Raw genomic sequence first — 14,246 nt, 5'->3', positions numbered from 1 at the left:
GTCTTGTCTTGTCTTGTCTTGTCTTGTCTTGTCTTGTCTTGTCTTGTCTTGTCTTGTCTTGTCTTGTCTTGTCTTGTCTTGTCTTGTCTTGTCTTGTCTTGTCTTGTCTTGTCTTGTCTTGTCTTGTCTTGTCTTGTCTTGTCTTGTCTTGTCTTGTCTTGTCTTGTCTTGTCTTGTCTTGTCTTGTCTTGTCTTGTCTTGTCTTGTCTTGTCTTGTCTTGTCTTGTCTTGTCTTGTCTTGTCTTGTCTTGTCTTGCCTTGTCTTGTCTTGTCTTGTCTTGTCTTGTCTTGCCTTGTCTTGTCTTGTCCTGTCGTGTGTTGTGTTGTTTTGTCTTGTGTTGTCTTGTCTTGTCTTGTCCTGTCTTGTCTTGTCTTGTCTTGTCTTGCCTTGCCTTGTCTTGTCTTGTCTTGTCTTGTCTTGTCTTGTCTTGTCTTGTCTTGTCTTGTCTTGTCTTGTCTTGTCTTGTCTTGTCTTGTCTTGTCTTGTCTTGTCTTGTCTTGTCTTGTCTTGTCTTGTCTTGTCTTGTCTTGTCTTGTCTTGTCTTGTCTTGTCATGTCATGTCATGTCATGTCATGTGTTGTGTTGTGTTTTTTGTCTTGTCTTGTCTTGTTTGGTCTTGTCTTGTTTGGTCTTGTCTTGTCTTGTCATGTTTTATGTTGTCTTGTTTTGTCATGTAATGTCATGTCGTGTGTTGTGTTGTTTTGTCTTGTCTTGTCTTCTCCTTGTCTTGTCTTGTCTTGTCTTGTCTTGTCTTGTGTTGCTTTGTCTTGTCTTGTCATGTCATGTGTTGCGTTGTGTTGTTTTGGCTTGTCTTGTCATGTCATGTCATGTCGTGTCTTGTGTTGCTTTGTCTTGTCTTGTCATGTCGTGTGTTGTGTTGTTTTGTCTTGTCTTGTTGTGTATTGTCATGTCTTATATTGTCTTGTCTTGTCATGTCATGTCATGTCATGTCATGTCGTGTGTTGTGTTGTTTAGTGTTGTTTTGTCTTGTCATGTCTTGTCTTGTCTTGTCTTGTCATGTCTTGTCTTGTCTAGTCTTGTCTTGTCTTGTCTTGTCTTGTCTTGTCTTGTCTTGTCTTGTCTTGTCTTGTCTTGTCTTGTCTTGTCTTGTCTTATTTTGCCTTGTCTTGTCTTGTCTTGTCTTGTCTTGTCATGTTTTGTCATGTAATGTCATGTCGTGTGTTGTGTTGTTTTGTCTTGCCGTGTCTTCTCCTTGTCTTGTCTTGTCATGTCGTGTGTTGTGTTGTTTTGTCTTGTCATGTCTTATTTTGTCTTGTCTTGTCTTGTAATGTCATGTCGTGTGTTGTGTTGTTTTGTCTTGTATTGTCTTGTCTTGTCTTGTCATGTCTTATTTTGTCTTGTCTTGTCTTGTCTTGTCTTGTCTTGTGTTGTGATGTCATGTCGTGTGTTGTGTTGTTTTGTCTTGTCTTGTCTTGTCTTGTCTTGTCTTGTCTTGTCTTGTCTTGTCTTGTCTTGTCTTGTCTTGTCTTGTCTTGTCTTGTCTTGTCTTGTCTTGTCTTGTCTTGTCTTGTCATGTTTTGTCATGTAATGTCATGTCGTGTGTTGTGTTGTTTTGTCTTGTCGTGTCTTCTCCTTGTCTTGTCTTGTCATGTCGTGTGTTGTGTTGTTTTGTCTTGTCATGTCTTATTTTGTCTTGTCTTGTCTTGTCATGTCTTATTTTGTCTTGTCTTGTCTTGTCTTTTCTTGTCTTGTCTTGTGTTGTGATGTCATGTCGTGTGTTGTGTTGTTTTGTCTTGTCTTGTCTTGTCTTGTCTTGTCTTGTCTTGTCTTGTCTTGTCTTGTCTTGTCTTGTCTTGTCTTGTCTTGTCTTGTCTTGTCTTGTCTTGTCTTGTCTTGTCTTGTCTTGTCTTGTTTTGTCTTTTCTTGTCTTGTCTTGTCTTGTCTTGTCTTGTCTTGTCATGTCATGTCTTGTCTTGTCTTGTCTTGTTTTGTCTTGTCTTGTCTTGTCTTGTCATGTTTTGTCATGTAATGTCATGTCGTGTGTTGTGTTGTTTTGTCTTGTCGTGTCTTCTCCTTGTCTTGTCTTGTCATGTCGTGTGTTGTGTTGTTTTGTCTTGTCATGTCTTATTTTGTCTTGTCTTGTCTTGTCTTGTGATGTCATGTCGTGTGTGGTGTTGTTTTGTCTTGTCTTGTTTTGTCTTGTCTGACAATTGTCTTGTCATGTCTTATCTTGTCTTGTCTTGTCTTGTCCTGTCCTGTCGTGTGTTGTGTTGTTTTGTCTTGTCTTGTCATGTCATGTCATGTCGTGTCTTGTGTTGTTTTGTCTTGTCTTGTTTTGTCTTGTCTGACAATTGTCTTGTCATGTCTTATCTTGTCTTGTCTTGTCTTGTCCTGTCCTGTCGTGTGTTGTGTTGTTTTGTCTTGTCTTGTGTTGTTTTGTCGTGTCATGTCTTGTCTTGTCTTGTCTTGTCTTGTCATGTCGTGTGTTGTGTTGTTTTGTCTTGTCATGTCTTGTCTTGTCATGTCATGTCTTGTCTTGTCTTGTCTTGTTTTGTCTTGTCTTGTCTTGTTTTGTCTTTTCTTGTCTTGTCTTGTCTTGTCTTGTCTTGTCTTGTCATGTCCTGTCTTGTCTTGTCTTGTCTTGTTTTGTCTTGTCTTGTCTTGTTTTGTCTTGTCATGTCTTGTCTTGTCTTGTCTTGTCTTGTCTTGTCTTGTCTTGTCTTGTCTTGTCTTGTCTTGTCTTGTCTTGTCTTGTCTTGTCTTGTTTTGTCTTTTCTTGTCTTGTCTTGTCTTGTCTTGTCTTGTCTTGTCATGTCCTGTCTTGTCTTGTCTTGTCTTGTTTTGTCTTGTCTTGTCTTGTTTTGTCTTGTCATGTCTTGTCTTGTCTTGTCTTGTCTTGTCTTGTCTTGTCTTGTCATGTCTTGTCTTGTCTTGTCTTGTCTTGTCTTGTCTTGTCTTGTCTTGCCTTGTCTTGTCTTGTCCTGTCGTGTGTTGTGTTGTTTTGTCTTGTCTTGTCCTGTCTTGTCTTGTCTTGTCTTGTCTTGCCTTGCCTTGCCTTGTGTTGCTTTGTCTTGTCTTGTTGTGTATTGTCATGTCTTAATTGTCTTGTCTTGTCATGTCATGTCATGTCATGTCATGCCGTGTGTTGTGTTGTTTTGTCTTGTCTTGTCATGTCATGTCATGTCGTGTCTTGTGTTGCTTTGTCTTGTCTTGTCTTGTCTTGTCGTATGTTGTGTTGTTTTGTCTTGTCTTGTTTTGTCTTGTCATGTCGTATGTTGTGTTGTTTTGCCTTGTCTTGTTTTGTCTTGTCTTGTCTTATATTGTCTTATATTGTCTTGTAATGTCATGTCTTGTCTTGTTTTGTCTTTTCTTGTCTTGTCTTGTCTTTTCTTGTCTTGTCCTGTCATGTCATGTCATGTGTTGTGTTGTTTTGTCTTGTCTTGTCTTGTCTTGTCTTGTCTAGTCTTGTCTTGTCTTGTCTTGTCTTGTCTTGTCTTGTCTTGTCTTGTCTTGTCTTGTCTTGTCTTGTCTTGTCTTGTCTTGTCATGTCTTGTCTTGTCTAGTCTTGTCTTGTCTTGTCTTGTCTTGTCTTGTCTTGTCTTGTCTTGTCTTGTCTTGTCTTGTCTTGTCTTGTCTTGTCTTGTCTTGTCTTGTCTTGTCTTGTCTTGTCTTGTCATGTCATGTCATGTGTTGTGTTGTGTTGTGTTGTCTTGTCTTGTCATGTCATGTCATGTGTTGTGTTGTTTTGTCTTGTCTTGTCTTGTTTGGTCTTGTCTTGTCTTGTCTTGTCTTGTCTTGTCTTGTCTTGTTTTGTCTTGTCTTGTCTTGTCTTGTCTTGTCTTGTCTTGTCTTGGCTTGTCTTGTCTTGTCTTGTCTTGTCTTGTCTGGTTTGTCTTGTCTTGTCTTGTCTTGTCATGTCATGTCTTGTCTTGTCTTGTCTTGTTTTGTCTTGTCTTGTCTTGTTTTGTCTTGTCATGTCTTGTCTTGTCTTGTCTTGTCTTGTCTTGTCTTGTCTTGTCTTGTCTTGTCTTGTCTTGTCTTGTCTTGTCTTGTCTTGTCTTGTCTTGTCTTGTCTTGTCTTGTCTTGTCATGTCATGTCATGTGTTGTGTTGTTTTGTCTTGTCTTGTCATGTCATGTCATGTGTTGTGTTGTTTTGTCTTGTCTTGTCTTGTTTGGTCTTGTCTTGTCTTGTCTTGTCTTGTCTTGTCTTGTCTTGTCTTGTCTTGTCTTGTCTTGTCTTGTCTTGTCTTGTCTTGTCTTGTCTTGTCTTGTCTTGTCTTGTCTTGTCTTGTCTTGTCTTGTCTTGTCTTGTCTTGTCTTGTCTTGTCTTGTCTTGTCTTGTCTTGTCTTGTCTTGTCTTGTCTTGTCTTGTCTTGTCTTGTCTTGTCTTGTCTTGTCTTGTCTTGTCTTGTCTTGTCTTGTCTTGTCTTGTCTTGTCTTGTCTTGTCTTGTCTTGTCTTGTCTTGTCTTGTCTTGTCTTGTCTTGTCTTGTCTTGTCTTGTCTTGTCTTGTCTTGTCTTGTCTTGTCTTGTCTTGTCTTGTCTTGTCTTGTCTTGTCTTGTCTTGTCTTGCCTTGTCTTGTCTTGTCCTGTCGTGTGTTGTGTTGTTTTGTCTTGTGTTGTCTTGTCTTGTCTTGTCCTGTCTTGTCTTGTCTTGTCTTGCCTTGCCTTGTCTTGTCTTGTCTTGTCTTGTCTTGTCTTGTCTTGTCTTGTCTTGTCTTGTCTTGTCTTGTCTTGTCATGTCATGTCATGTCATGTCATGTGTTGTGTTGTGTTTTTTGTCTTGTCTTGTCTTGTTTGGTCTTGTCTTGTTTGGTCTTGTCTTGTTTGGTCTTGTCTTGTCTTGTCATGTTTTATGTTGTCTTGTTTTGTCATGTAATGTCATGTCGTGTGTTGTGTTGTTTTGTCTTGTCTTGTCTTCTCCTTGTCTTGTCTTGTCTTGTCTTGTCTTGTCTTGTGTTGTTTTGTCTTGTCTTGTCATGTCATGTGTTGCGTTGTGTTGTTTTGTCTTGTCTTGTCATGTCATGTCATGTCGTGTCTTGTGTTGCTTTGTCTTGTCTTGTCATGTCGTGTGTTGTGTTGTTTTGTCTTGTCTTGTTGTGTATTGTCATGTCTTATATTGTCTTGTCTTGTCATGTCATGTCATGTCATGTCATGTCGTGTGTTGTGTTGTTTAGTGTTGTTTTGTCTTGTCATGTCTTGTCTTGTCTTGTCTTGTCTTGTCATGTCTTGTCTTGTCTAGTCTTGTCTTGTCTTGTCTTGTCTTGTCTTGTCTTGTCTTGTCTTGTCTTGTCTTGTCTTGTCTTGTCTTGTCTTGTCTTGTCTTGTCTTGTCTTGTCTTGTCTTGTCTTGTCTTGTCTTGTCTTGTCTTGTCTTGTCTTGTCTTGTCTTGTCTTGTCTTGTCTTGTCTTGTCTTGTCTTTTCTTGTCTTATTTTGCCTTGTCTTGTCTTGTCTTGTCTTGTCTTGTCTTGTCATGTTTTGTCATGTAATGTCATGTCGTGTGTTGTGTTGTTTTGTCTTGTCGTGTCTTCTCCTTGTCTTGTCTTGTCATGTCGTGTGTTGTGTTGTTTTGTCTTGTCATGTCTTATTTTGTCTTGTCTTGTCTTGTGATGTCATGTCGTGTGTTGTGTTGTTTTGTCTTGTATTGTCTTGTCTTGTCTTGTCATGTCTTATTTTGTCTTGTCTTGTCTTGTCTTGTCTTGTCTTGTCTTGTCTTGTCTTGTCTTGTCTTGTCTTGTGTTGTGATGTCATGTCGTGTGTTGTGTTGTTTTGTCTTGTCTTGTCTTGTCTTGTCTTGTCTTGTCTTGTCTTGTCTTGTCTTGTCTTGTCTTGTCTTGTCTTGTCTTGTCTTGTCTTGTCTTGTCTTGTCTTGTCTTGTCTTGTCTTGTCTTGTCTTGTCTTGTCTTATTTTGCCTTGTCTTGTCTTGTCTTGTCTTGTCTTGTCTTGTCTTGTCATGTTTTGTCATGTAATGTCATGTCGTGTGTTGTGTTGTTTTGTCTTGTCGTGTCTTCTCCTTGTCTTGTCTTGTCATGTCGTGTGTTGTGTTGTTTTGTCTTGTCATGTCTTATTTTGTCTTGTCTTGTCTTGTCTTGTGATGTCATGTCGTGTGTTGTGTTGTTTTGTCTTGTCTTGTTTTGTCTTGTCTGACAATTGTCTTGTCATGTCTTATCTTGTCTTGTCTTGTCTTGTCCTATCCTGTCGCGTGTTGTGTTGTTTTGTCTTGTCTTGTCTTGTCTTGTCTTGTCTTGTCTTGTCTTGTCTTGTCTTGTCTTGTCTTGTCTTGTCTTGTCTTGTCTTGTCTTGTCTTGTCTTGTCTTGTCTTATTTTGCCTTGTCTTGTCTTGTCTTGTCTTGTCTTGTCTTGTCTTGTCATGTTTTGTCATGTAATGTCATGTCGTGTGTTGTGTTGTTTTGTCTTGTCGTGTCTTCTCCTTGTCTTGTCTTGTCATGTCGTGTGTTGTGTTGTTTTGTCTTGTCTTGTCTTGTCTTATTTTGCCTTGTCTTGTCTTGTCTTGTCTTGTCTTGTCTTGTCATGTTTTGTCATGTAATGTCATGTCGTGTGTTGTGTTGTTTTGTCTTGTCGTGTCTTCTCCTTGTCTTGTCTTGTCATGTCGTGTGTTGTGTTGTTTTGTCTTGTCATGTCTTCTCCTTGTCTTGTCTTGTCCTGTCCTGTCGTGTGTTGTGATGTCATGTCGTGTGTTGTGTTGTTTTGTCTTGTCTTGTCTTGTCTTGTCTTGTCTTGTCTTGTCTTGTCTTGTCTTGTCTTGTCTTGTCTTGTCTTGTCTTGTCTTGTCTTGTCTTGTCTTGTCTTGTCTTGTCTTGTCTTGTCTTGTCTTGTCTTGTCTTGTCTTATTTTGCCTTGTCTTGTCTTGTCTTGTCTTGTCTTGTCTTGTCTTGTCATGTTTTGTCATGTAATGTCATGTCGTGTGTTGTGTTGGTTTGTCTTGTCGTGTCTTCTCCTTGTCTTGTCTTGTCATGTCGTGTGTTGTGTTGTTTTGTCTTGTCATGTCTTATTTTGTCTTGTCTTGTCTTGTCTTGTGATGTCATGTCGTGTGTTGTGTTGTTTTGTCTTGTCTTGTTTTGTCTTGTCTGACAATTGTCTTGTCATGTCTTATCTTGTCTTGTCTTGTCTTGTCCTGTCCTGTCGTGTGTTGTGTTGTTTTGTCTTGTCTTGTCATGTCATGTCATGTCGTGTCTTGTGTTGTTTTGTCTTGTCTTGTTTTGTCTTGTCTGACAATTGTCTTGTCATGTCTTATCTTGTCTTGTCTTGTCTTGTCCTGTCCTGTCGTGTGTTGTGTTGTTTTGTCTTGTCTTGTGTTGTTTTGTCGTGTCATGTCTTGTCTTGTCTTGTCTTGTCTTGTCATGTCGTGTGTTGTGTTGTTTTGTCTTGTCATGTCTTGTCTTGTCATGTCATGTCTTGTCTTGTCTTGTCTTGTTTTGTCTTGTCTTGTCTTGTTTTGTCTTTTCTTGTCTTGTCTTGTCTTGTCTTGTCTTGTCTTGTCATGTCATGTCTTGTCTTGTCTTGTCTTGTTTTGTCTTGTCTTGTCTTGTTTTGTCTTGTCATGTCTTGTCTTGTCTTGTCTTGTCTTGTCTTGTCTTGTCTTGTCTTGTCTTGTCTTGTCTTGTCTTGTCTTGTCTTGTCTTGTCTTGTCTTGTCTTGTCTTGTCTTGTCTTGTCTTGTCTTGTCTTGTCTTGTCTTGTCTTGTCTTGTCTTGTCTTGCCTTGTCTTGTCTTGTCCTGTCGTGTGTTGTGTTGTTTTGTCTTGTCTTGTCTTGTCTTGTCTTGTCTTGTCTTGTCTTGTCTTGTCTTGTCTTGTCTTGTCTTGTCTTGTCTTGCCTTGCCTTGTGTTGCTTTGTCTTGTCTTGTTGTGTATTGTCATGTCTTATATTGTCTTGTCTTGTCATGTCATGTCATGTCATGTCATGCCGTGTGTTGTGTTGTTTTGTCTTGTCTTGTGTTGCTTTGTCTTGTCTTGTTGTGTATTGTCATGTCTTATATTGTCTTGTCTTGTCATGTCATGTCATGTCATGTCATGCCGTGTGTTGTGTTGTTTTGTCTTGTCTTGTCATGTCATGTCATGTCATGTCGTGTCTTGTGTTGCTTTGTCTTGTCTTGTTTTGTCATGTCTTGTCTTGACTTGTCTTGTCTTGTCTTGTCTTGTCTTGTCTTGTCTTGTCTTGTCTTGTCTTGTCTTGTCTTGTCTTGTCTTGTCTTGTCTTGTCTTGTCTTGTCTTGTCTTGTCTTGTCTTGTCTTGTCTTGTCTTGTCTTGTCTTGTCTTGTCTTGTCTTGTCTTGTCTTGTCTTGTCTTGTCTTGTCTTGTCTTGTCTTGTCTTGTCTTGTCTTGTCTTGTCTTGTCTTGTCTTGTCTTGTCTTGTCTTGTCTTGTCTTGTCTTGTCTTGTCTTGTCTTGTCTTGTCTTGCCTTGTCTTGTCTTGTCCTGTCGTGTGTTGTGTTGTTTTGTCTTGTGTTGTCTTGTCTTGTCTTGTCCTGTCTTGTCTTGTCTTGTCTTGCCTTGCCTTGTCTTGTCTTGTCTTGTCTTGTCTTGTCTTGTCTTGTCTTGTCTTGTCTTGTCTTGTCTTGTCTTGTCTTGTCTTGTCTTGTCTTGTCATGTCATGTCATGTCATGTCATGTGTTGTGTTGTGTTTTTTGTCTTGTCTTGTCTTGTTTGGTCTTGTCTTGTTTGGTCTTGTCTTGTTTGGTCTTGTCTTGTCTTGTCTTGTGTTGCTTTGTCTTGTCTTGTCATGTCATGTGTTGCGTTGTGTTGTTTTGTCTTGTCTTGTCATGTCATGTCATGTCGTGTCTTGTGTTGCTTTGTCTTGTCTTGTCATGTCGTGTGTTGTGTTGTTTTGTCTTGTCTTGTTGTGTATTGTCATGTCTTATATTGTCTTGTCTTGTCATGTCATGTCATGTCATGTCATGTCGTGTGTTGTGTTGTTTAGTGTTGTTTTGTCTTGTCATGTCTTGTCTTGTCTTGTCTTGTCTTGTCATGTCTTGTCTTGTCTAGTCTTGTCTTGTCTTGTCTTGTCTTGTCTTGTCTTGTCTTGTCTTGTCTTGTCTTGTCTTGTCTTGTCTTGTCTTGTCTTGTCTTGTCTTGTCTTGTCTTGTCTTGTCTTGTCTTGTCTTGTCTTGTCTTGTCTTGTCTTGTCTTGTCTTATTTTGCCTTGTCTTGTCTTGTCTTGTCTTGTCTTGTCTTGTCATGTTTTGTCATGTAATGTCATGTCGTGTGTTGTGTTGTTTTGTCTTGTCGTGTCTTCTCCTTGTCTTGTCTTGTCATGTCGTGTGTTGTGTTGTTTTGTCTTGTCATGTCTTATTTTGTCTTGTCTTGTCTTGTGATGTCATGTCGTGTGTTGTGTTGCTTTGTCTTGTCATGTCTTGTCATGTCTTGTCTTGTCTTGTCTTCTCCTTGTCTTGTCTTGTCTTGTCTTGTCTTGTCTTGTGTTGCTTTGTCTTGTCTTGTCATGTCATGTGTTGCGTTGTGTTGTTTTGTCTTGTCTTGTCATGTCATGTCATGTCGTGTCTTGTGTTGCTTTGTCTTGTCTTGTCATGTCGTGTGTTGTGTTGTTTTGTCTTGTCTTGTTGTGTATTGTCATGTCTTATATTGTCTTGTCTTGTCATGTCATCTCATGTCATGTCATGTCGTGTGTTGTGTTGTTTAGTGTTGTTTTGTCTTGTCATGTCTTGTCTTGTCTTGTCTTGTCTTGTCATGTCTTGTCTTGTCTAGTCTTGTCTTGTCTTGTCTTGTCTTGTCTTGTCTTGTCTTGTCTTGTCTTGTCTTGTCTTGTCTTGTCTTGTCTTGTCTTGTCTTGTCTTGTCTTGTCTTGTCTTGTCTTGTCTTGTCTTGTCTTGTCTTGTCTTGTCTTGTCTTATTTTGCCTTGTCTTGTCTTGTCTTGTCTTGTCTTGTCTTGTCATGTTTTGTCATGTAATGTCATGTCGTGTGTTGTGTTGTTTTGTCTTGTCGTGTCTTCTCCTTGTCTTGTCTTGTCATGTCGTGTGTTGTGTTGTTTTGTCTTGTCATGTCTTATTTGGTCTTGTCTTGTCTTGTGATGTCATGTCGTGTGTTGTGTTGTTTTGTCTTGTATTGTCTTGTCTTGTCTTGTCATGTCTTGTCTTGTGTTGTGATGTCATGTCGTGTGTTGTGTTGTTTTGTTTTGTCTTGTCTTGTCTTGTCTTGTCTTGTCTTGTCTTGTCTTGTCTTGTCTTGTCTTGTCTTGTCTTGTCTTGTCTTGTCTTGTCTTGTCTTGTCTTGTCTTGTCTTGTCTTGTCTTGTCTTGTCTTGTCTTGTCTTGTCTTGTCTTATTTTGCCTTGTCTTGTCTTGTCTTGTCTTGTCTTGTCTTGTCTTGTCATGTTTTGTCATGTAATGTCATGTCGTGTGTTGTGTTGTTTTGTCTTGTCGTGTCTTCTCCTTGTCTTGTCTTGTCATGTCGTGTGTTGTGTTGTTTTGTCTTGTCATGTCTTATTTTGTCTTGTCTTGTCTTGTCTTGTGATGTCATGTCGTGTGTTGTGTTGTTTTGTCTTGTCTTGTTTTGTCTTGTCTGACAATTGTCTTGTCATGTCTTATCTTGTCTTGTCTTGTCTTGTCTTGTCTTGTCTTGTCTTGTCTTGTCTTGTCTTGTCTTGTCTTGTCTTATTTTGCCTTGTCTTGTCTTGTCTTGTCTTGTCTTGTCTTGTCTTGTCTTATTTTGCCTTGTCTTGTCTTGTCTTGTCTTGTCTTGTCTTGTCTTGTCTTGTCTTGTCTTGTCTTGTCTTGTCTTGTCTTGTCTTGTCTTGTCTTATTTTGCCTTGTCTTGTCTTGTCTTGTCTTGTCTTGTCTTGTCTTGTCTTGTCTTGTCTTGTCTTGTCTTATTTTGCCTTGTCTTGTCTTGTCTTGTCTTGTCTTGTCTTGTCATGTTTTGTCATGTAATGTCATGTCGTGTGTTGTGTTGTTTTGTCTTGTCGTGTCTTCTCCTTGTCTTGTCTTGTCATGTCGTGTGTTGTGTTGTTTTGTCTTGTCTTGTCTTGTCTTATTTTGCCTTGTCTTGTCTTGTCTTGTCTTGTCTTGTCTTGTCATGTTTTGTCATGTAATGTCATGTCGTGTGTTGTGTTGTTTTGTCTTGTCGTGTCTTCTCCTTGTCTTGTCTTGTCATGTCGTGTGTTGTGTTGTTTTGTCTTGTCATGTCTTCTCCTTGTCTTGTCTTGTCCTGTCCTGTCCTGTCGTGTGTTGTGATGTCATGTCGTGTGTTGTTTTGTCTTGTCTTGTCTTGTCTTGTCTTGTCTTGTCTTGTCTTGTCTTGTCTTGTCTTGTCTTGTCTTGTCTTGTCTTGTCTTATTTTGCCTTGTCTTGTCTTGTCTTGTCTTGTCTTGTCTTGTCTTGTCATGTTTTGTCATGTAATGTCATGCCGTGTGTTGTGTTGGTTTGTCTTGTCGTGTCTTCTCCTTGTCTTGTCTTGTCATGTCGTGTGTTGTGTTGTTTTGTCTTGTCATGTCTTATTTTGTCTTGTCTTGTCTTGTCTTGTGATGTCATGTCGTGTGTTGTGTTGTTTTGTCTTGTCTTGTTTTGTCTTGTCTGACAATTGTCTTGTCATGCCTTATCTTGTCTTGTCTTGTCTTGTCCTGTCCTGTCGTGTGTTGTGTTGTTTTGTCTTGTCTTGTCATGTCATGTCATGTCGTGTCTTGTGTTGTTTTGTCTTGTCTTGTTTTGTCTTGTCTGACAATTGTCTTGTCATGTCTTATCTTGTCTTGTCTTGTCTTGTCCTGTCCTGTCGTGTGTTGTGTTGTTTTGTCTTGTCTTGTGTTGTTTTGTCGTGTCATGTCTTGTCTTGTCTTGTCTTGTCTTGTCATGTCGTGTGTTGTGTTGTTTTGTCTTGTCATGTCTTGTCTTGTCATGTCATGTCTTGTCTTGTCTTGTCTTGTTTTGTCTTGTCTTGTCTTGTTTTGTCTTTTCTTGTCTTGTCTTGTCTTGTCTTGTCTTGTCTTGTCATGTCAAGTCTTGTCTTGTCTTGTCTTGTTTTGTCTTGTCTTGTCTTGTTTTGTCTTGTCATGTCTTGTCTTGTCTTGTCTTGTCTTGTCTTGTCTTGTCTTGTCTTGTCTTGTCTTGTCTTGTCTTGTCTTGTCTTGTCTTGTCTTGTCTTGTCTTGTCTTGCCTTGTCTTGTCTTGTCCTGTCGTGTGTTGTGTTGTTTTGTCTTGTCTTGTCTTGTCTTGTCTTGTCTTGTCTTGTCCTGTCTTGTCTTGTCTTGTCTTGCCTTGCCTTGCCTTGTGTTGCTTTGTCTTGTCTTGTTGTGTATTGTCATGTCTTATATTGTCTTGTCTTGTCATGTCATGTCATGTCATGTCATGCCGTGTGTTGTGTTGTTTTGTCTTGTCTTGTGTTGCTCTGTCTTGTCTTGTTGTGTATTGTCATGTCTTATATTGTCTTGTCTTGTCATGTCATGTCATGTCATGTCATGCCGTGTGTTGTGTTGTTTTGTCTTGTCTTGTCATGTCATGTCATGTCATGTCGTGTCTTGTGTTGCTTTGTCTTGTCTTGTCTTGTCTTGTTTTGTCATGTCTTGTCTTGACTTGTCTTGTCTTGTCTTGTCTTGTCTTGTCTTGTCTTGTCTTGTCTTGTCTTGTCTTGTCTTGTCTTGTCTTGTCTTGTCTTGTCTTGTCTTGTCTTGTCTTGACTTGTCTTGTCTTGTCTTGTCTTGTCATGTCTTGTCTTGACTTGTCTTGTCTTGTCTTGTCTGGTCTTGTCTTGTCTTATCTTGTCATGTCATGTCTTGTCTTGTCTTGTCTTGTCTTGTTTTGTCTTGTCTTGTCTTGTCTTGTCTTGTCTTTTCTTTTCTTTTCTTGTCTTGTCTTGTCTTGTCTGGTCTTGTCTTGTCATGTCTTGTCTTGACTTGTCTTGTCTTGTCTTGTCTGGTCTTGTCTTGTCTTATCTTGTCATGTCATGTCTTGTCTTGTCTTGTCTTGTTTTGTCTTGTCTTGTTTTGTCTTGTCTTGTCTTGTCTTGTCTTATCATGTCTTGTCTTGACTTGTCTTGTCTTGTCTTGTCTTGTCATGTCATGTCATGCCGTGTGTTGTGTTGTCTTGTCTTGTCTTGTTTTGTCATGTCTTGTCTTGACTTGTCTTGTCTTGTCTTGTCTTGTCTTGTCTTGTCTTGTCTTGTCTTGTCTTGTCTTGTCTTGTCTTGTCTTGTCTTGTCTTGTCTTGTCTTGTCTTGACTTGTCTTGTCTTGACTTGTCTTGTCTTGTCTTGTCTGGTCTTGTCTTGTCTTATCTTGTCATGTCATGTCATGTCTTGTCTTGTCTTGTCTTGTTTTGTCTTGTCTTGTTTTGTCTTGTCTTGTCTTGTCTTGTCTTTTCTTTTCTTTTCTTTTCTTGTCTTGTCTTGTCTTGTCTGGTCTTGTCCTGTCATGTCATGTCATGTCTTGTTTTGTCTTGTCTTGTCTTGTCTTGTCTTGTCTTGTCTTGTCTTGTCTTGTTTTGTCTTGTCTTGTCTTGTCTTGTCTTGTCTTGTCATGTCATGTCATGTCATGCCGTGTGTTGTGTTGTCTTGTCTTGTCTTGTTTTGTCATGTCTTGTCTTGACTTGTCTTGTCTTGTCTTGTCTTGTCTTGTCTTGACTTGTCTTGTCTTGTCTTGTCTTGTCTTGTCTTGTCTTGTCTTGTCTTGTCTTGTCTTGTCTTGTCTTGTCTTGTCTTGTCTTGACTTGTCTTGTCTTGTCTTGTCTTGTCATGTCTTGTCTTGACTTGTCTTGTCTTGTCTTGTCTGGTCTTGTCTTGTCTTATCTTGTCATGTCATGTACTGTCTTGTCTTGTCTTGTCTTGTTTTGTCTTGTCTTGTTTTGTCTTGTCTTGTCTTGTCTTGTCTTGTCTTTTCTTTTCTTTTCTTTTCTTGTCTTGTCTTGTCTTGTCTGGTCTTGTCCTGTCATGTCATGTCATGTCTTGTTTTGTCTTGTCTTGTCTTGTCTTGTCTTGTCTTGTCTTGTTTTGTCTTGTCTTGTCTTGTCTTGTCTTGTCTTTTCTTGTCTTGTCTTGTCTTTTCTTGTCTTGTCCTGTCATGTCATGTCATGTCTTGTTTTGTCTTGTCTTGTCTTGTCTTGTCTTGTCTTGTCTTGTCTTGTCTTGTCTTGTCTTGTTTTGTCTTGTCTTGTCTTGTCTTGTCTTGTCTTGTCATGTCATGTAATGTCATGTCGTGTGTTATGTTGTTTTGTCTTGTCTTGTCTTCTCCTTGTCTTGTCTAGTCTTGTCTTGTCTTGTCTTGTCTTGTCTTGTCTTGTCTAGTCTTGTCTTGTCTTGTCTTGTCTTGTCTTGTCTTGTCTTGTC

The sequence above is a fragment of the Zeugodacus cucurbitae genome, chromosome X (genome assembly GCF_028554725.1).
Source record: "Zeugodacus cucurbitae isolate PBARC_wt_2022May chromosome X, idZeuCucr1.2, whole genome shotgun sequence".
Classification (NCBI taxonomy): Eukaryota; Metazoa; Arthropoda; class Insecta; order Diptera; family Tephritidae; genus Zeugodacus; species Zeugodacus cucurbitae.
The sequence above is the reverse complement of the archived record's forward strand: the minus strand, read 5'-3'. Positions refer to the sequence as shown.